A 21,158-nucleotide genomic window follows, 5' to 3' on the forward strand; every position below is an offset into this window, starting at 1 on the left:
CCCTCTCTCCCTATACTTTGAAGTGTTTTAATCAGGAACATATGCTAGATTTTGCCAAATGCTTTTTCTGCATCAATTGAGAGAACCATGTGGTTCTTCTCTCTTCTCTTATTGATTTGTTCTATCACATTGATTGGATCCTATTTGCTAGGATCTTGTTGAGAATCTTAGCATCCATATTCATCAGAGATATTTGACTTAAATTCTCCTTTTTGGTGGGGTCTTTGCCTTGTTTGGGGATCAGGTAATGCTGGCTTCATAAAAAGATTCTGGAAGTTTTCCTTCTGCTTCAATTTTTTCAAAGTGATTTAGGAGAATATATGTTATTTCTTCTTTGAAAGGTTGGTAGGATTCCAGAGGGAATCCATCAGGTTCTGGGCTCTTGTTTTCTGGGAGGTTTTTCAATTAGCAATAATCGCGCCTCGGATAAACCTCATTGGCTACGATACTGCCACTGCGCAAAGCTTCTGGGAGGTTTTTGATCACTGCTTCAATCTAGTTAGTAGATATCGGTCGACTCAGGTTGTCAATTTCTTCCTGTTTCATTTTGAAGTCTATAGGTTTCCAGGAATGCATCCATTTCATCTAGGTTGCTTAACTTACTGGCATATAACTGTTGATACTAATTTCTGGTGATTGTTTCTATTTCTTTGGTGTTCATTGTGATCTCTCCCTTTTCATTCAGAATTTTATTAATTTGGGCCTTATCTCTTTCTTTTGTATTAGGTTGGCCAATGGTTAATCGATCTTACTGATTCTCTCAAAATTCCAGCTTCAATTTCATTGATGCATTCTGCTGTATCTCTAATTTCTATCTCATTGGCTCTGCTCTAATATTGATTATTTTCCTTCTTGTGTGTGTAGTTGACTTAATTTGTTGTTGATTCTCCAGTTCTTTAAGGTGTAGAGACAGCTGGTGTGTTCTGGGTTTTTCTATTTTTTTTTTTTTTGAGGGAGGCTTGGATGGCTATGTATTTCCCCCTTAGGACCACCTTTGCTGTACCCCATAGGTTTTGGATGGAAGTGTCTTCATTTTCATTGATTTCCATGAATTTTAAGTTCTTCTTTCGATTTCCTGGTTGTTCCAAACATTCTTAAGCAAGGTGGTCTTTAGCTTCCAGGTGTTTGAGTTCCTTTGGAATTTTTCCTTGTGAATGAGCTCCTGTTTCAAAGCACTGTGATCTGAGAATATGCAGGGAATAATCTCAATCTTTTGGTATTGGTTGAGCCCTGATTTGTGACCCAGAATGTGGTCTATTCTGGAGAAGGTTTCCATGTACACTCGAGAAGAATGAGGATTCTGTTGTTTTAGGGTGGAATGTTCTGTATGTATCTATGAGGTCCATCTGGTCCAATGTGTCATTCAATGCTCTTGTTTCTTTTTTCTTTTTTTTTTTTTAAAGATTTTATTTATTTATTTGTCAGAGAAAGAGCGAGCGAGAGAGAGCGCAGGCAGACAGAGTGGAAGGCAGAGTCAGGGGGAGAAGCAGGCTCCCTGCGGAGCAAGGAGCCCGATGCGGGACTCGATCCCAGGACGCTGGGACCATGACCTGAGCTGAAGGCAGCTGCTTAACCAACTGAGCCACCCAGGCGTCCCGACAATGCTCTTGTTTCTTTATTGATTTTATGCTTGGATGATCTGTCTATTACTGAGAGTGGTGTGTTGAAATCTCCTACTATTAATGTATTCATATCAATATGACTATTTTGATTAACAGTTTTCTTATGTAATTGGCTTATCCCATATTGGGGGCATAAATATTTAAAATTGTTAGATCATCTTGGTGGATAGCTCCTTTAAGAATTATGTAGTGTCCTTCTGTATCTTTGGCTACAGTCTTTAGTTTAAAATCTAATTTTTCTGATATTGATTCTGATTCTGAGAATCACTACCCCAGCCTTCTTTTGAGGCCCATTGGCATGAAGGATGCTTCTCCATCCCTTCACTTTCAGTCTAGATGTATCCTTAGGTTCAAAATGGGTCTCTTGTAGACAAAATATGAATGGGTCTTATTGTTTTATCCAATCTGCAACCCTCTGTCATTTTATAGCCACATTTAGGCCTTTCACATTGAGAGTGATTACTGAGAGATATATTTTAATTGACCTCGTGTTACCTTTAAAGTCTTTGTTTCTATAGATTATCTCCATATATTTTCTGTTCAATGATATTCCTAGGACTTTTCCTCTTTTATAGAACCCCACTCAATATTTCCTGCAATGTCAGCTTGGTGGTTGCCTAATATTTTAAACCTTGCTGGTCTTGGAAGATCTTTATCTTTCCATCCATTTTGAATGTCTTTCTTGCTGGATAAAGTATTCTTGGCTGCATGTTCTTCTCATTTAATTCCCTGAATATGTCTTGCCAGCCCTTTCTGGCTTGCCAGGTTTCTATGGACAGATCTGATGTTATTCTTATGGGCTTTCCTGCGTACGTAAGGAAATTTTTTGCCTGAGCTGCTTTCGAGAGCGCCTGTATAAAATTATGATTGATCATTTTCACTAAGAGGTGCCTCGAGGTCTTTCTCAATTCTATGATTTTTGGGAGAAACCTTTCTGCCTCTAGTACATGAATACTGGTTCCATTCGTCAGAATGGGAAAATTTTTGTGGAGAATTTGTTTGATTATATCTTCTAGTCTTCCTTCTTTCTCCTCCCCCTCAAGGATTCCAATAATTATGACATTGGAACATTTCATGGCATCATTTATTTCCCTAATTTTGTTTTCATGGCTTCTAAGCTGTTTGTTCCAAGCTTCCTCCTGATCCTTTTTCTCTGTTTGTCCTCTAGATCACTAATTCTATTTTTTGCCTTAGTTACCCCAGCTTTTAGAGAATTTAGATTAGATGGAACTCATTGAGAACATTGTGAACATCATCCCTGGTGGCTTTTACTTTGCCCTAATCAATTCTATTTTGTCATCAGTGGCTTTCTCCAACCTAGCTATTGCCTGGATAATTGCTAGCCTGAACCTCCTTTCCAACACACTGTCTATGTCTATATCCAATAGCTCTGATGTAGAAGGCCCTGTCTCTGAATTTTTCTTCTGTTGGGCATTCCTCCTCCTGGTCATTTTGGTGAGAGGTAGTTGAATGCATCGACTGCAGTGCAGGAAAGGTGCACCCTGGAATTCTTCTGAGCCATCAAGTGTCCCCACCTAAAAGAAAGAAAAAAAAGAGAGAGCTAAAGACAGAAAGATAAAATAGAAGAGAAGGCCCAGCCCAAATGTGCCCCAAGGTAAGATTTATGAAGTCTACAAACAAATACAGACAAACAAAAAGACCAACAAAAATAGATGACAAGAGAAAATAAATAAATAAAAACAAAACAAAAAAGGACCTTGTCAAAAAGAACCCCAAGTATAAGATTTATATACTACCAGGACAAAAACAAATACACAGATACACTGACAGAAGAAAATGATGGGAGAGTGGTTATAAATTCTCAGTGTGGGTACAGATATTATTTTGAATCTTCCTGGATGTATCTTGATATCTTTGTTAAAGGACTCAACTTTCCTAAGATAAAGGGGGATTAAAAACTGGTTTACCTATAGGGATAGCATTGATTGGGGAAAGGGGATTACCTCGAAATTTATCTCTATATGGAATTAAAAAGAAAGAAAAATAATAATGTAAAATAAAATAAATTCAAAAATAACAAAGCAAAAGAAAAACATAGATATATGTATCAAAAAGTTCAGGTTATTCATCCTTTCTGATGGAGGCATAATACTCTATGGTGCATATGGACCACATCTTCCTTATCCATTCATCCGTTGAAGGGCATCTTGGTTCTTTCCACAGTTTGACGAATACCCAACTTTTGTAGCAACATGGACGGGACTGGAAGAGATTATGCTGAGTGAAATAAGTCAAGCAGAGAGAGTCAATTATCATATGGTTTCACTTATTTGTGGAGCATAACAAATAGCATGAAGGACATGGGGAGTTAAAGAGGAGAAGGGAGTTCAGGGAAATTGGAGGGGGAGGTGAACCATGAGAGACTATGGGCTCTGAAAAGCAACCTGAGTGTTTTGAAGGGGTGGGGAGTGGGAGGTTGGGGTACCAGGTGGTGGGTATAATAGAGGGCACGGATTGCATGGAGCACTGGGTGTGGTGCAAAAATAATGAATACTGTTATGCTGAAAATAAATAAATTTTTTAAAAAGTTCAGGTTGAAAGTTTATTATGGAGTTTGATGTACTGGACATCTCATTGTGATGGTAAATAGGTTAAAAAGTTATATATAAAAAAAATGAAAAGAACCAGAATAGTGGGAACAAATTAAAAATATAAGTTGTATCTATGAAGTAGTGGAGGTTGCCCTTTTTTTTTTTTTTTTTTTTTTTTGCCTTTCTGGGGAGGGGCCTGCCCTGTGGGTTTTCCCCATCAATGGGGTGGGCTCTGAGGAAACAGGTTTTTCATGCTTTTATTATCTGGAGGGTTTGTTTGTTTGTTTGTTTGTTTTTTCTCCCCTTGGAGGCTTTTGATGGTTTTTGGAGGTTTAGAGGAAAGCAAACTTCTCCCAGACATTCCTCTCAGAGAGAACCTCGGTCTGTCCCCTCTGGGTGCTCCAGAGCACATAAATTCCCCCTCTGCTGCTGGCAGAGCACTTTCCTGGTCACGGTCTCTGGGGTCACAGGAACTCTTGCTTGTACCCAAAACCACAAGAAATACTAGCCACGGCTGTCTAGACAGCTCCAGACTGCCAGAGAGGTCCCAAGCAGTGATAGCCCACTGAGATTTTCACACTGGCCCAGACTGGGAATGCTCAGACTCTCTGGGTCTGAGAGAGCTCCAGCTGGTGCCTGCACACACCTCTCTCAGGGGAGGGTGTAGGGCGCGATTCAGACTCTGGTCGAGCAGCATGCACACACACGTGCAGAGTGCAAAAGTCTGTGGTTCTGCTGGCTGGCGAGGCTCCCTTGCCCTCAGGGGCACCGCCACCTAGACGCTCTCATGTGTGCTGGTGGCTCAGGGACCAAGACCTGGCCGCTTTGCTGCACTTTCTCTGGCTCAGTGCCAATGGTGGCTGTCCTGGTCTGCAGACTTAAGCTCCTGTCCCTAACTGCCAGATTCCCACATTTTCCCCCCTATAATCTTTTGCTATTTTTGAGTGCTTTCCACCAGACTCCAAGTAAATGCTGGTCCCCAATCACAGGGCACTCTCATATTGAGGTATTACTTTCCAATGGGTAGCTTCTGGTGGCTCCCTCTTCCTTTTATCTTCCAATACCAGTCCAATATCCCACTCCACTTTACCTGCCCACTGGGGTCTTCTTCCCCCATATAGATCCAGAAGTGTATAATTCTAATTTCGGGCTGATTTCATGAGTGGTAAGAGTTCTTTGGTAGGTCATCAGCTCACTTGAGGAGACAGGTTAAAGTGCGCCTCCTCCTACTGCTCCACCATCTTGACTGGCCTCTGATCCAAACATTCTTAAGCAGGGTGGTCTTTAGCTTCCAAGTGTTTGAACTCCTTCTAAACTTTTTCTTGTGGTTGAGTTCCAGTTTCAAAGCATTGTGGTCTGAGAATATACAGGAAATAATCTCAATCTTTTCATATTTGTTGAGTACTGATTTGTGACCCAGTATCTGATCTATTTTGGAGAAAGTTCATGTGCACTTGAGAAGAATGAGCATTCTGTTGTTTTGGGGTGGAATGTTCTGTATGTACCTGTGAGATCCATCTAATCCAATGTATCATTCAATGCTCTTTTTTATTTATTGATTTTCTTCTTGGATGATCTGTCTATTACTGAGAGTGGTATATTAAGATACCCTACTATTAATGTATTCATATCAATATGACTCTTTATCTTGATTAACAGTTGTATTATGTAGTTGCTAAGGAAATGTTGAAAAAAAAAACAAAACTGGGGTATCACTTTGCCTGATTTTAAGCTTTACTACAAAACTGTGATCACCAAGATAACATGGTACTGGCACAAAAACAGACACATACACCAGTGGAACATAGTAGAGAGCCCAGATATGGACCCTCAACTTTATGGTCAAATAATCTTTGACAACGCAGGAAAAAATATACAGTGAAAAAAAAGACAGTCTCTTCAAATAAATGGTACTGGGAAAATTGGACAGCTATGAGTAGAAGAATGAAACTCGACCATTCTCTTACACCATACACAAAGATAAACTTGAAATGGATAAAAGACCTCAATGTGAGTCAGGAATCTATCAAAATCCTAGAGGAGAGCATAGGCAGTAAGCTCTTCAACATCAGCCACAGCAACTTCTTTCAAGACATGTTTCCAAAGGCAAAGGAAACAAAAATGAAAATGAACTTTTGGGACTTCATCAAGATCAAAAGCTTCTACACAGCAAAGGAAACAGTCAAAAAAAACAAAGAAACAACCCATGGAATGGGAGAAGATATTCGCAAATGACAGTACAGACAAAGGGCTGATATCTGAGATCTATAAAGAACTCCTCAAACTCAACACTCAAAAAAACAGATAATTATGTCAAAAAATAGGAAGAGGACATGAACAGACACTTCTCCAAAGGAGACATACAAAGGGCTAAAAACACATGAAAAAGTGTTCATTATCATTAACAATCAGGGAGATTCAAATCAAGAACACATTGTGATACCATCTTACACTAGTTAGAATGGCCCAAATTAACAAGACAGTAAACAACATGTGTTGGGAGCATGTGGAGAAAGGGGAACCCTCTTACACTGTAGGTGAGATTGCATGTTTGTGCAGCCACTTTGGAGAACAGTGTGGAGATTCCTTAAGAAATTAAAAATAGAAAAAAAAAGAAATTAAAAATAGAGCTTCCCTATGACCCTGCCATAGTCCTATTGGGTATTTTCCCCAAAGGTACAGATGTAGTGAAAAGAAGTATCCCAATGTATCCCAATGTTCATAGCAGCAATGGCCACAGTTGCCAAACTGTGGAAAGAACCAAGGTGCCCTTCAACAAACAAATGGATTGTCATGCCCCCATCAGAAAGGATGAATACCCATATTTTATATCAACATGGATGGGACTGGAAGAGATTATGCTGAGTGAAATAAGTCAGGCACAAGGAGTCAAGAATCATATGGTTTCACTTACTTGTGAAACCTAAGGAATAACTAGAGGACATTGGGAGATGAAGAGGAGAAGTGAAATTGTAGATATTGGAGGGGGAGACAAACCATGAGAGACTATGGACTCATGAGAAAAAAACTGAGGGTTTTGAGGGGAGGGGGCTTTGGGTGAGCCTGCTGGTGGGCGTTATGGAGGGCACGTATTACATGGAGCACTGGGTGTGGTCCATAAACAATGAATTTTGGAACACTTAAAAGAAATAAAATAAAATGTGGGGGAAAAAAATGAAAAAAAATTATGGTAATACACATGGAATTTTAAACTAAATGAGCAAATTTCTTGAAAACCACAACTTGCCAAAACTTACACTGAAAGGAAATCTAAAGAGTTAGATAACCTTTTAAAAAATTTGAATCTTTGGAGGCATCTGGGTGGCTTAGTCATTTAAGCTCTTGATTTTGGCTCAGGTCATGGTCTCAGGGTTGAGAGATTGAGCTTTACTTTAACTCTAGGTTCAGCATTGAGTCTGCTTGTCCCTCTTCCTTTGATCCTATCCCTTTCTCCTCCCCCTGATCTCTCTATCAAATAAATAGGATCTTCTAATTTTTTTAATTTTTAATTTTTTTATAAACAGATAATGTATTTTTAGCCCCAGGGGTACAGGTCTGTGAATCGCCAGGTTTACACACTTCACAGCACTCACCATAGCACATACTCTCCCCAATGTCCAGAACTACACTATCCTTTCCCAAACCCCCTCCCCCCAGCAACCCTCAGTTTGTTTTGTGAGATTAAGAGTCACTTATGGTTTGTCTCCCTCCCAATCCCATCTTTTTTCATTTATTTTTTTCCTACTCCCCAAACACCCCACATTGCTTCTCCACTTCCTCGTATCAGGGAGATCATATGATAATTGTCTTTCTCCGTTTGACTTATTTCGCTAAGCATGATACCCTCTGGTTCCATCCACGTCATTGCAAAAGGCAAGATTTCATTTCCTTTGATGGCTGCTACATATATATATATATATATATATATATATATATATATATATATTTACATCTTCTTTATCCATTCATCTGTTGATGGACATCTAGGTTCTTTCTAGGTTCTTTCCATAGTTTGGCTATTGTGGACATTGCTGCTATAAACATTCGGCTGCACTTGAGAAGAATGAGCTTCGGCTTCAGATCACTACGTTTGTATCTTTAGGGTAAATACCCAGTAGTGCAATTGCTGGGTCATAGGGTAACTCTATTTTCAACTTTTTGAGGAATCACCCTGCGGTTTTCCAGAATGGTTGCAGCAGCTTGCATTCCCAACAACAGTGTAGGAGGATTCCCCTTTCTCTTCATCCTTGCCAACATCTGTCATTTCCTGACTTGTTAACTTTAGCCATTCTGACTGGTGTGAGGTGTATCTGATTGTGGTTTAGATTTGTATTTCCGTTATGCTGAGAGATGTGGAGCACTTTTTCATGTGTCTGTTGGCCATCTGGATGTCTTTTTTACAGAAACGCCTGTCCATGTCCTCTGCCCATTTCTTGATTGAATTATTTGTTCTGTGGGTGTTGAGATTGCTAAGTTCTTTATAGATTTTGAATACTAGTCCTTTATCTAATATGTCATTTGCAAATATCTTCTCCCATTTTATCAGTTGTCTTTTGGTTTTGTTAACTGTTTCCTTTGCTGTGCAAAAGCTTTTGATCTTGATGAAGTCTCAATAGTTCATTTTTGCCCTTGTTTCCCTTGCCTTTGGAAATGTTCCTAGGAAGAAGTTGCTGCCACTGAAGTCGAAGAGGCTGCTGCCTGGGTTCTCCTCAAGGATTTTGATGGATTTCTTTCTCACATTGAGGTCCTTCATTCATTTTCAGTCTATTTCCTTGTGTGATGTAAAGAAATGGTCCAATTTCATTTTTCTGCATGTGGCTATCCAATTTTCCCAATGCCATTTGTTGAAGAGGCTCTCTTTTTTCCATTGGACATTCTTTCCTGCTTTGTTGAAGATTAGTTGAACACAGAGTTGAGGTTCTATTTCTATGCTCTCTATTCTGTTCCCTTGATCTATGTGTCTGTTTTTGTGCCAGAACCATACTGTCTTGATAATGACAGCTTTGTAATAGAGCTTGAAGTCCAGAATTGTGATGCCACCAACTTTGGCTTTCTTTTTCAATATTCTTTGGCTATTGGAGCTCTTTTCTGGTTCCATCTAAATTTTAGGATTATTTGTTCTATTTCTATGAAAAAAGAATGGATGGGATTTTTATAGGGATTGCATTAAATGTGTAGATTACTTTAGGCATCTTTAGACATTTTCACAATATTTGTTCTTCCAATCCAGGAGCATGGAATATTTTCCCATTTCTTTGTGTCTTCCTCAATTTCTTTCATGAGTACTTTATAGTTTTCTGAGTACAGGTTCTTTGCCTCTTTGGTTAGATTTATTCCTAGGTATCTTACGGTTTGGGGTGAAATTGTAAATGGGATTGACTCCTTAATTTCTCTTTCTTCTGTCTTGTTGCTGTTGTAAAGAAATGCAACTGATTTCTGTGCATTGATTTTATATCCTGACACTTTACTGAATTCCTTTACAAGTTCTATCAGTTTTGGAGTGGAATCTTCTGGGTTTTCCACATATAGTATCAAATCATCTGGAAAGAGTGATAGTTTGACTTCTTCCATGCCGATTTGGATACTTTTAATTTCTTTTTTGTTGTCTGATTGCTGGGGATAGGACTTCTAGAACTATGTTGAATAACAGTGGTGATAATGGACATCCCTTAACAGAAAAGCTCTCAGTTTTTCTCCATTGAGAATGATATTTTCAGTGGGTTTCTCATAGATGGCTTTGATAATATTGAGGTATGTGCCCTCTATCCCTACACTTTGAAGAGTTTTGATCAGGCAGGGATGGTGTGCTTTGTCAAATGCTTTTTCAGCATCTATTGAGAGTATCGTATGGTTCTGGCTCTTTCTTTTATTAATGTATTGTATCACATTGATTGATTTGCGGATGTTGAACCAACCTTGCAGCCCTGGAATAAATCCCATTTAGTGGTGGTGAATAATTTTTTTAATGTACTGTTGGATCCCATTGGCTATTATTTTGGTGAGAATTTTTGCATCTGTGTTCATCGAGGATATTGGTCTGTAATTCTCTTTTTTGATGGGATCCTTGTCTGGTTTTGGGATAAAGGTGATGCTGGCCTCATAGAAAGAGTTTGGAAGTTTTCCTTCCATTTCTATTTTTTGGAACAGTTTCAGGAGAATAAGAATTAATTCTTCTTTAAATGTTTGGTATAATTCCCTTGGAAGCTGTCCGGCCCTGGGCTTTTGTTTGTTTGGAGATTTTTGATGACTGTTTCAATCTCCTTACTGGTTATGGGTCTGTTCAGGTTTTCTATTTCTTCCTGGTTCAGTTATGGTAGTTTATATATCTCTAGGAATACATCCATTTCTTCCAGATCAAATTTGTTGGCATAGAGTAGCTCATAGTATGTTCTTATAATTGTCTGTATTTCTTTGGTGTTGGCTGTGATCTCTCCTCTTTCATTCATGGTTTTATTTATTTGGGTCCTTTCTCTTTTCTTTTTGATAAGTTTGGCCATGGGTTTATCAATCTTATTAATTCTTTCAAAAAAACAGTTGATTTGTTCTTTTTATTTTTTTTTTGTTTGTTTCTATTTTATTGAATTCCACTCTGATCTTTATGATTTCTCTTCTTCTGCTGGGTTTAGGCTTTCATTGTTGTTCTTTCTCCATCTCCTTTAGGTGTAGGGTTAGGTTGTGTATTTGAGACCTTTCTTGTTTCTTGAGAAAGGCTTGTATCACTATATACTTTCCTCTCAGGACTGCTTTTGCTGTGTCCCACAGATTTTGAACCATTGAGTTTTCATTATATTTGTTTCCATGAATTTTTTCAATTCTTTAATTTCCTGGTTGACCCATTCATTCTTTAGAAGGATCTGTTTAGTCTCCATGTATTTGGGTTCTTTCCAACTTTCCCCTTGTGATTGAGTTATAGCTTCAGAACATTGTGGTCTGAAAATATGCATGGAATGATCCCAATCTTTGATACCGGTTGAGACCTGATTTAGGACCCAGGATGTAATCTATTCTAGAGAATGTTCCATGTGCACTAGAGACAAACGTGTATTCTGTTGCATTGGGATGGAATGTTCTGAATATATTTGTGATGCCCACCTTGTCCAGTGTGTCATATAAGACCTTTATTTCCTTGTTGATCTCTTTCTTGGATGATCTGTCCATTTCATTGGGGGGAGTGTTAAAGTCCCCTACTGTTATTGTATTATTGTCGATATGTTCCTTTGATTTTGTTATTAATTGGTTTATATAGTTGGTTGCTCCTGTATTAGGGGCATAGATATTTAAAATTGTTAGATCTTCTTGTTGGATAGAGTTTTTGATTATTATACAGTGTCCTTCCTCATCTCTTATTACAGTCTTTGGCTTAAAATCTATTTGATCTGATATAAAGATTCCCACGCCAGCTTTCTTTTGATGTCCATTAGCATGGTAAATTGTTTTCCACCCCCTCACTTTAAAGCTGCAGGTATCTTTGGGTCTAAAATGAGTTTCTTGTAGGCAGCATATTAATGTTTGTTTTTTTTTTATCCATTCTGTTATTCTGTGTCTTTTTATTGGGGCATTTAGCCCATCTGCAATCAGGGTAACTATTGAGAGATATGAATTTAGTGCTATTGTATTTCCTGTAAGGTGACTGTTACTGTATATTGTCTCTGTTCCTTTCTGATCTACTACTTTTTATGCTCTCTCTTTGCTTAGAGGACCCCTTTCAATATTTCCTGTAGAGCTGGTTTGGTGTTTTCAAATTCTTGTAGTTTTTGTTTGTCCTGGAAGCTTTTTACCTTTTCTTCTATTTTCAATGATAGCCTAGCTGGATATAGTATTCTTGGCTGCATGTTTTTCTCGTTTAGTGCTCTGAATATATCATGCCAGCTCGTTCTGGCCTGCCAGGCCTCTGTGGATAAGCCTGCTGCCAATCTAATTATTTTTACCATTGTATGTTACAGACTTCTTTTCCCGGGCTGCTTTCAGTATCTCTTTGTCACTAAGACTTGTGAATTTTACCATTAGGTGACAGGGTGTGGCCCTATCCTTATTGATTTTGAGGGGGGTTCTCTGCTCCTCCTGGATTTTGATGCTTGTTCCCTTTGCCATATTGGGGAAATTCTCTCCAATAATTCTCTCCAATATACCTTCTGCTCCCCTCTCTCTTTCTTCTTCTTCTGTAAGCCCAATTATTCTAATGGTGTTTCATCTTACAGTGTCACTTATCTCTCAAATTCTCCCCTCGTGGTCCAGTATTTGCTTGTCTGTCTTTTGCTCAGCTTCTTTATTCTCTGTCATTTGGTCTTCTATATCACTAATGCTCTTTTCTGCCTCATTTATCCTAGCAGTAAGAGCCTCCATTTTTTGTCACATCTCATTAATAGCTTTTTTTTTTTTCAACTTGGTTAGCTTTTAGTTCTTTTATTTCTCCAGAAAGGGCTTTTATCTCTCCAGACATCATTTCTCTAATATCTCCTATGCCTTTTTTGAACCTGGCTAGAACCTTGAGAACCGTCATTCTGAGCTCTAGATCTGACATATTACCAATGTCTGTATTGATTAAGTCCTTAGCCTTCAGTACTGCCTCTTTTTCTTTTCTTTTCTTTCTTTTTTTTTTTTTTTTTTTTGTGATGAGTTTTTCGGCCTTGTCGTTTTTTCCAGATAAGAATATATGAAGGAGCAAATAAAATACTAAAAGGGTGGTAAAGACCCCAGGAAAATGTGCTTTTACCAAATCAGAAGAGACCCCAAGGAATAAAGGGGATAAAAAGAAGTTCATAAAAAGAAATAAAACAAATAAAGAAAAAATATAAAAAGGAAAAAAAAATATATATATAGAGAGAGAGAGACTGGTGATAAAACAGGGTCACCCACTTTATTTTGGGAGTATTTTGGTCTCTTAGAAGAAACTTCCTCCCAAAATTTTAAAGAATGAAAAACATATATAAGGGTAAACACAGTGAAGGGATGGAATATGCCTATAAATATGCAATTTTTTTTAATTTCTAAAAAAGAAGTTGATAAAGTAAGTTGGTTGGGAGAATAACAAAAATGAAAGTGGGGAGAATTTGCTTGGGCTGGAGACTAGAACAAGCCCAGAGCTAGATTTAGGGTATATTTTGATCTATTAGAAGAAGTTGTACCCTCATTTTTTTAGAAGAAAAAACCCTGTGTGTATAAAAAAAAATAATAAAGTTAGATACAATGAAGAATAAAATATGACTATAATAATAAAGGTTCAAAATAGATTTTTTTTAATGAAAGGTATTACTAAGATAAGCTAGTTAAAAATGTTAAAAGAGAAAAGGGTAAAAGTTAAAAAAAAATAGCAGAAGAAAAAAATACAATTAAAAGAAAAATTAATTAACTGCAAGACTAAAGAATCTCCTCCTCTGGAATTCCACTGTTCTCCTTAGTAAGTGAACTTGGTCTTGGCTGGATTTCTTGTTGATCTTCTGGGCGAGGGGCCTGTTGTAATGATTTTCAAGTGTCTATGTCGGAGGCTGAATTGCACTGCCCTAACCAGGGCCCAGGTTAAGTAATGCACTCAGGTTTGCCTTTGGGAGCTTTTGTTCCCTCAACGCTTTCTGTGGAGTTCAGGAGGATGAGAATAAAAATGGCAGCCTCCCAATATCTGGCCTGATGGAGATGAGAGCTCAGGACTCCACTCCTCAGTGTGCCCTCAGAGAAAAGCGCTCAATTACTCTCATCTCCCTGGCCTCTGGCTGTGCTCCGAGCTCACCCAGCCTGTGACTTGTTTAAGGTAACCCCGAGTTGAGAGCTCACTCCTCGGCTCTGTCTCTGTAGCTGGCTTCCCTGCTCTAATACCTGTGAACTCTGTGACACTCAGAGACCCCTGATTCCTCTGTGACCCCACGGGACCTGGGGCCATGCTGACCCCGCATAAGCTTCACCCTGGTTTAGCCTCTGGTGTGATATCCCTTAGAGAAGCAGACTTTTAGATGTCCTGATTTTGTGCTCCTTTGTTCTGCTGCTTGCCAGGAGCTGGTCCCTCCTACTGTGGTCTATCTTCTTGTCACTTTGGATTCACTTATCCTCCAGTCCTACCTTTCAGAAAGTGGTTGATTTTCTGTTTCTAGGATTGCTCTTTACAATGGTTTGATATGCTATCTAGCTGATCTCCTGCTACCTGATGTCATCTCAGCCTGCTACTTCTCTTCCATCTTGACTCCTCCAAAGATCTTCTGAAGGTTTTTAAAACTTTGAATCAGTAATGAAAATTCTTCCCACAAAGACATATTCAGGGCTAAATAGTGGAAAAGAAAGGAACATTCCCCAACTCACTTTAACCTTGCTACCAGAAGTTGGCAAGGGCATTACAGGAAAGGAAAATCTCACACTGGGAATCTCACTCAGGAATATGGATGCAAAAGTCATATTAAGTCCAGTGATGTTTTGTTTTTTTTTTAAAAAGGAACCAAGTTGAGTTTATTTTAGGAAGGAAAGATTGGTTTCCAATTAAAATTAAAACAGTTTAATTCAACAGTATCAGAACAAAGGAATAAAATTATACCAGCTTTTTTATTAGTTGCAGAAAATGCATCTGATAAAATTTAACATCCATTTAGGAAAAAAAATACTTTAACAAACTAGGACTAGAAGACAACTTCCTGAATCTAATAAATAATATCTACTAAAAATCTATGCACCAAATATCATAACTAAATGATAAAATACTGAAAACTTAACCTCTAAAATCAGGACCAAGAATCAGTGCTGATTACCACTTCCACTTAACATTTTATTGAAGATACTAGCCAATGCCAAAGGCAGACAAAAAGTAATAAAATGCTTGAGAACTGGAAAGGAAGAAATTAAACGATAATGTATATTTCTGTATTCCAGTAACAAAAAATTTGAAAATTAAATTTAATAAAGGATACCCACTTATAAAAATGGCTAATAAACCTGAAATACCTAAGATTAAGTCTAACAAAATGTTGGCAACCCCTCTACACAGAAAATCACAAAGCATTATGCAAGGAAAACTTAAAGAGACATAAACAAATAAGCAATTACACTCATAGATTAGAAGTCTCTATAATGTAAACATGTCAGTTCTCCCCAGATTATCAACAAACTCACTACCATCCAGTCAATATCTCAGTCAGCCCTGACCCCAAGCAGAATACAGGCCCACCAACATGCCCAAGAGCTCCACCTACTTTCCCACTATAGTCTTAACCTGACCTGTGGCTTCAGAACCACCCATGTACCTAGTTAGGGCTCAGTGTTATGAGTCCTCAAGTGTTAACCTCCAGCTACCAGACCTTCCCTAACATAATCTTTCATGCAGCATTTTGTGCACTTCTTCTTGGCTAGCTCCTTACATCTCCAGTTTCTCTTTCATGCTCTGAGGATGCTCTGCTGTGAGCAGACACCTGCTGCACCCTCCTGGACACACATAGTATCTAAGTCCAGGTTCCTCTGAAACGGGCAGTCTGGAGTCAGACAGGTCCAGGTTCTTGTCACAGAGTGGCCAGCCACCAGCTACAGAGCCAGCTTAAGCTACATCCCCCTAAGCTTCCAGGCCCTCATACATGATCCTGATGTTGCAGGGTTGTCGTGAGAATAAAGTAAGATACAATGCAGAGTTCCTGGATAAAAGAACACTTGACACATAATAGGTGTTCCAATAAAGATGAATGGGAGATGTCAGGAAAACATGCTTTCCTGGGGCCATTCATATCTTCCTTCTAGGACGCTGGGTCTAAAGGCAAACTCCCTAGGTTTTTCCCGCCTCTCCCAAAATAAACTCAGCCTGCTATGGTTTTCCCTGCAGGCTTCATCATAGCACAAGTATTCTAAACATCTTACTTAAGTGCAGCCCACCATAAAGTAAAATGAAGTCTTCATATTACAAATTGATAGCAGGTCTTACTCAATTAAGATTGATTTTATGTGAGATCTGGGGGTCTAATAATTTTATATGATGTCATAACAGCTCTGAAATATTTCATTGTTCCTGACCCCAAACCCTGTTTGGAAACATGCTGTTTGGATACAGTTTAAGTTTTCCAGTTAAATTATGATTTACTGAGCATCTGTTATGTGCCACTCACTTTACATGCCTTATTTACAAACTTCATAACAACCTTATAAAATTAGGTATTATTATTTCCATTTTACAGATGAAGAAAAAGGAGTTGACCTACCCAATCTCACACAGCAAACTACAGCTGGCACTGAGTCCACCCAGCTCTCTAGCCCTGAATCATGCGACATCCCAAAGCCAACAGCTGGGCATGAGTTTCTCAGCCCCCCTTCTACTGAATGCCAGGGATTCCACCATATTCCAGTCAATATGACTTGTCCACAGAAGCACTAACTGTGTGGAATGAAGGTTCATTCTTTGAACAAATTCAGGACTCACTGCTCCACTTGGTCTAATGAATATCAACAGGCCAGGATTGTTTTCACTAGTAATTAATATATGCTGAGAGTTAGAACCAAAGAATCTACTGAAGGTGAAACTTTGAGACATTTCACTGGCAAGGTTCTGACCACTTGGATAGAGAATGAAGAATTCCTCAAACACACTTCATCCGGATGCAACAAAGAGAAGCATACCCCATCCTGCCAATGAGAACCTCACTTGTGAACTGAACATGTTAACCATAAAAATTAAAGTGCCAGAGACACCCCCAGGTGGTCCACTCAGTTAATCAGCAGGCTCTTGATTTCATCTCAGGTCATGATCTCAGGATTCTGAGATAGAGCCCCAAGTTTGGCTCCATGTTCAATGGGAAGTCTGCTTGAGAATTCTCTGCCTTCCTCTTTTTCTGGCCTTTCCACTGCAAAACAAATAAATAAATAAAGCTTTAAAAAATAAAAATAAAACTGCCATGTATTTCACCATCAAAAGTGAGTTTATTTAGGACTAGCAATGAATTGCAATATGGAACAGGCTATGGCAAAACCATAGGCAAGCCCACAGGACAAAGGAGAGGAATACTTTTATAGAGAAAAAGGGAAGTTGGGGAGGCTGTGGTAAACCCAAAGTTCATTGGAGTAAACTGGTAGATGAAAGTATGATGGCTGCTCATTGGCTAAGTTGTGACCACCTACCTTTTCTGGGCTGTTACTAGGGAGAAGACTCTCTTTCCCTTGCTGGGGTGCTAAAGTAGTATCCACAGTAGGCATATTAACTATGAGTTAGGCAGCAGGCTGGGTGTTATCCATGCACATCTCATTACTGTCCCATTTCAACAAGGAAAAAAACAGGTTTAAAGAATTCAAGCAATTAGTCTAAGACAGAATGGCATAGCATATTGGAAAAAGCATGAGGCTTGAATCTTGGTTCCAGCATCTACCAGCTTGAGCAAGCTACTTAAAATCTTTGCATCTTAGCACATTGACTTTGAATCCTGCCACATTGCTGAATTGCTGTATGAGTTCTAGTAGTTTGGGGGTGGAGTCTTTTGGGTTTTCCATATAAAGAATCATGTCATCTGCGAATAGAGAGAGTTTGACTTCTTCATTGCCAATTTGGATACATTTTATTTCTCTTTGTTGTCTGATTGCTGTTGCTAGGACTTCTAATGCTATGTTGAACAAGAGTGGTGAAAGTGGGCATCCTTGTCTTGTTCCTGAACGGGAAGGCTGCAAGCTTTTTCCCATTGAGGATGATATTTGCTGTGGGTCTTTCATAGATAGATTTGATGAAGTTCAGGAATGTTCCCTCTATCCCTATACTTTGAAGCATTTTAATCAGGAACAGATGCTGGATTTTGTTAAATGTTTTTCTGCATCAATTGAGAGGATCATGTGGTTCTTCTCTCTTCTTATATTAATTTGTTGTATCACATTGATTGATTGATTTGTAAATGTTGAACCATCCATGTAGCCCAGGGATGAATCCCACCTAATCATGGTGGATAATCTTTTTAATGTGCTGTTGGATCCTGTTGGCTAGGATCTTGTTAAGAATCTTAGCATCCATATTCATCAGTGATATTGGTCTGAAATTCTCCTTTTTGGTAGGGTCTTTGCCGGGTTTGGGGATCATGGTAATGCTGGTTTCATAGAAAGAGTCTGGAAGTTTTCCTTCTGGTTCAATTTTTTGAAACAGCTTCAGGAGAATAGGTGTTATTTCTTCTTTGAAAGTTTGGTAGAATTCCCCAGGGAATCCGTCAGGTCCTAGGCTCTTGTTTTTTGGGAGGTTTTTGATCACTACTTCAATCTTGTTACTAGATATTGGTCTATTCAGGTTGTCGATTTTTTTCCTGGTTCAATTTTGGGAGTTTATAGTTTTCCAGGAATGCATCCATTTCATCTAGGTTGCTTAGCTTATAGGCATGTAACTGTTGATAATAATTTCTGATGATTGCTTCTACTTCCTTGGTGTTCATTGTGATCTCTCCTTTTTCATTCATAATTTTATGAATTTGGGCTTTCTCTCTCTTCTTTTGGATTAGTGTGGCCAGTGGCTTATCGATCTTATTGATTCTTTCAAAAAACCAACTTCTAGTTTCATTGATACGTTCTACTGTATCTTTGGTTTCTACCTCATTGAACTCAGCTCTAATCTTGATGATTTCCCTTCTTATGTGTGGAGTTGGTTTTATTTGTTGTTGATTCTCCAGTTCTTTAAGGTGTAGAGACGGCTGCTGTGTTCTGGATTTTTCAATTTTTTTGAGGGAGGCTTGGATGGCTATGTATTTCCCCCTTAGGACCGCCTTTCCTGTATCCCATAGGTTTTGGACTGAAGTGTCTTCACTAACAATGAAAATACAGAAAGGCAAATTAGAGAATCGATTCCATTTACTATAGCACCAAGAACCATAAGATACCTGGGAATAAACCTAACCAAAGATGTAAAGGATCTGTACTTGGGGAACTACAGTACACTCATGAATGAAATTGAAGAAGACACAAAAAGATGGAAGACCATTCCATGCTCTTGGATCGGAAGAATAAACATTGTTAAAATGTCTATACTGTCTAGAGCAATCTATACTTTTAATGCCATTCTGATCAAAATTCCACCAGTATTCTTCAAAGAGCTGGAGCAAATAATCCAGAAATTTGTATGGAATCAGAAGAGACACTGAATCACTAAGGAAATGTTGAAAAACAAAAATAAAACTGGGGGGCATCATGTTACCTGATTTCAAGCTTTACTACAAAGCTGTGATCCCCAACACAGCATGGTACTGGCATAAAAATAGACACATAAACCAGTGGAAGAGAGTAGAGAGCCCAGATATGGATCCTCAACTCTATGGTCAAATAATCATTGACAAAATAAGAAAAAATATACAGTGGAGAAAAGACAGTCTCTTCAATAAATGGTGCTGGGAAAACTGGAAAGCTATATGTAGAAGAATGAAACTCGACCATTCTCTTACACCATACACAAAGATACACTCAAAATGGATAAAAGACCTCAATGTGAGACAGGAATCCATCAGAATCCTAGAGGAGAATATAGGCAGTAACCTCTTCGATATCAGCCACAGCAACTTCTTTTAAGATATGTCTCCAAAGGCAAAGGAAACAAAAACAAAAATGAACTTTGGGAACTTCATTAAAATCAAAAGCTTCTGCACAGCTAAGGAAACAGTCAAGAAAACAAAGAGGCAACCCACGGAATGGGAGAAGATATTTGCAAATCACAGTACAGACAAGGGGTTGATATCCAGGCTCTATAATGAACTCCTCAGACTCAACACACACAAGACAGGCAATCATATAAAAAAATGGGCAGAAGATATGAACAGAGACTTCTCCAATGAAGACATACAAATGGCTATCAGACACATGAAAAAATATTCATCATCACTAGCCCTCAGGGAGATTCAAATTAAAACCACATTGAGATATCACCTTACACCAGTTAGAATGGCCAAAATTAACAAGACAGGAAACAACATGTGTTGGAGGGCATGTGGAGAAAGGGGAACCCTCTTACACTGTTGGTGGGAATGCAGGTTGGTGCAGCCCCTTTGGAGAACAGTGTGGAGATTCCTCAAGAAATTAAAAATAGAACTTCCCTATGACCCTGCCTTGCACCCTGGGTATTTACCCCAAAGATACAGATGTCATGAAAAGAAGGGCCACCTGTACCCCAATGTTTATAGCAGCAATGGCCACAGTCGCCAAACTATGGAAAGAACCAAGATGCCCTTCAATGGACGAATGGATAAGGAAAATGTGGTCCATATACACTATGGGGTATTATGCCTCCATCAGAAAGGATGAATACCCAACTTTTGTAGCAACATGGATGGGACTGGAAGAGATTATGCTGAGTGAAATAAGTCAAGCAGAGAGAGTCAATTATCATATGGTTTCACTTATTTGTGGAGCATAACAAATATCATGGAGGACAAGGAGTGTTAGAGAGGAGAAGGGAGTTGGTGTAAATTGGAAAGGGAGGTGAATCATGAGAGACTATGGACTCTGAAAAACGATCTGAGGGGTTTGAAGTGGAGGGGGGGTGGGAGGTTGGGGTACCAGGTGGTGGGTATTATAGAGGGCACGGATTGCATGGAGCACTGGGGTGGTGAAAAAATAATGAATACTGTTATGCTGAAAATAAATAAATTTAATTTAAAAAAAATCTTTGCATCCTAATTCCAAAACTATAAAATGGGATGACAAGAGGTTCCTGCCCTCAGCCAAGAGGGAGTGACAGGGATTAGATTATCCTCCTGGATGAAATACTCAAAAAAACAATTAACAAAATGTACAAAATGACAGTTTCAAGACAGTGTACATCAAGCAGAAATGGACAAGCATCCTGAGAACTGGCCAACAGGTAAGAAGAGCCTTACTGATCCTAGGATTACTGCTCAGAAAAAAATTCCTGATCACAGCCAAAGGAAGGGACTTACCTAGAACCCATAGACTCCTTGAGGTGAGCATCTGGGAAGACTGTTTAGTCTGCAGAACAGAGCACCAGGGAGGAGAGAGCATATGGGAGGCTTGTGGAGAGCCCTTATACATTTAGGAGTCCTCACCAGAACATGCATGCAAG

General features: G+C 38.8%; 1 pseudogene; it reads right to left on the reverse strand.

The window, feature by feature from the left end:
• Nucleotides 1-254: 254 nt before the first annotated feature.
• Nucleotides 255-466, reverse strand: LOC123387943 (annotated as a pseudogene).
• Between the last annotated feature and the right edge of the window lie 20,692 nt (nucleotides 467-21,158).

The sequence above is a fragment of the Mustela putorius genome, unplaced genomic scaffold (assembly GCF_011764305.1).
Source record: "Mustela putorius furo isolate JIRA1106 unplaced genomic scaffold, ASM1176430v1.1 tig00003867_pilon_pilon_pilon, whole genome shotgun sequence".
NCBI classification, from domain to species: Eukaryota; Metazoa; Chordata; class Mammalia; order Carnivora; family Mustelidae; genus Mustela; species Mustela putorius.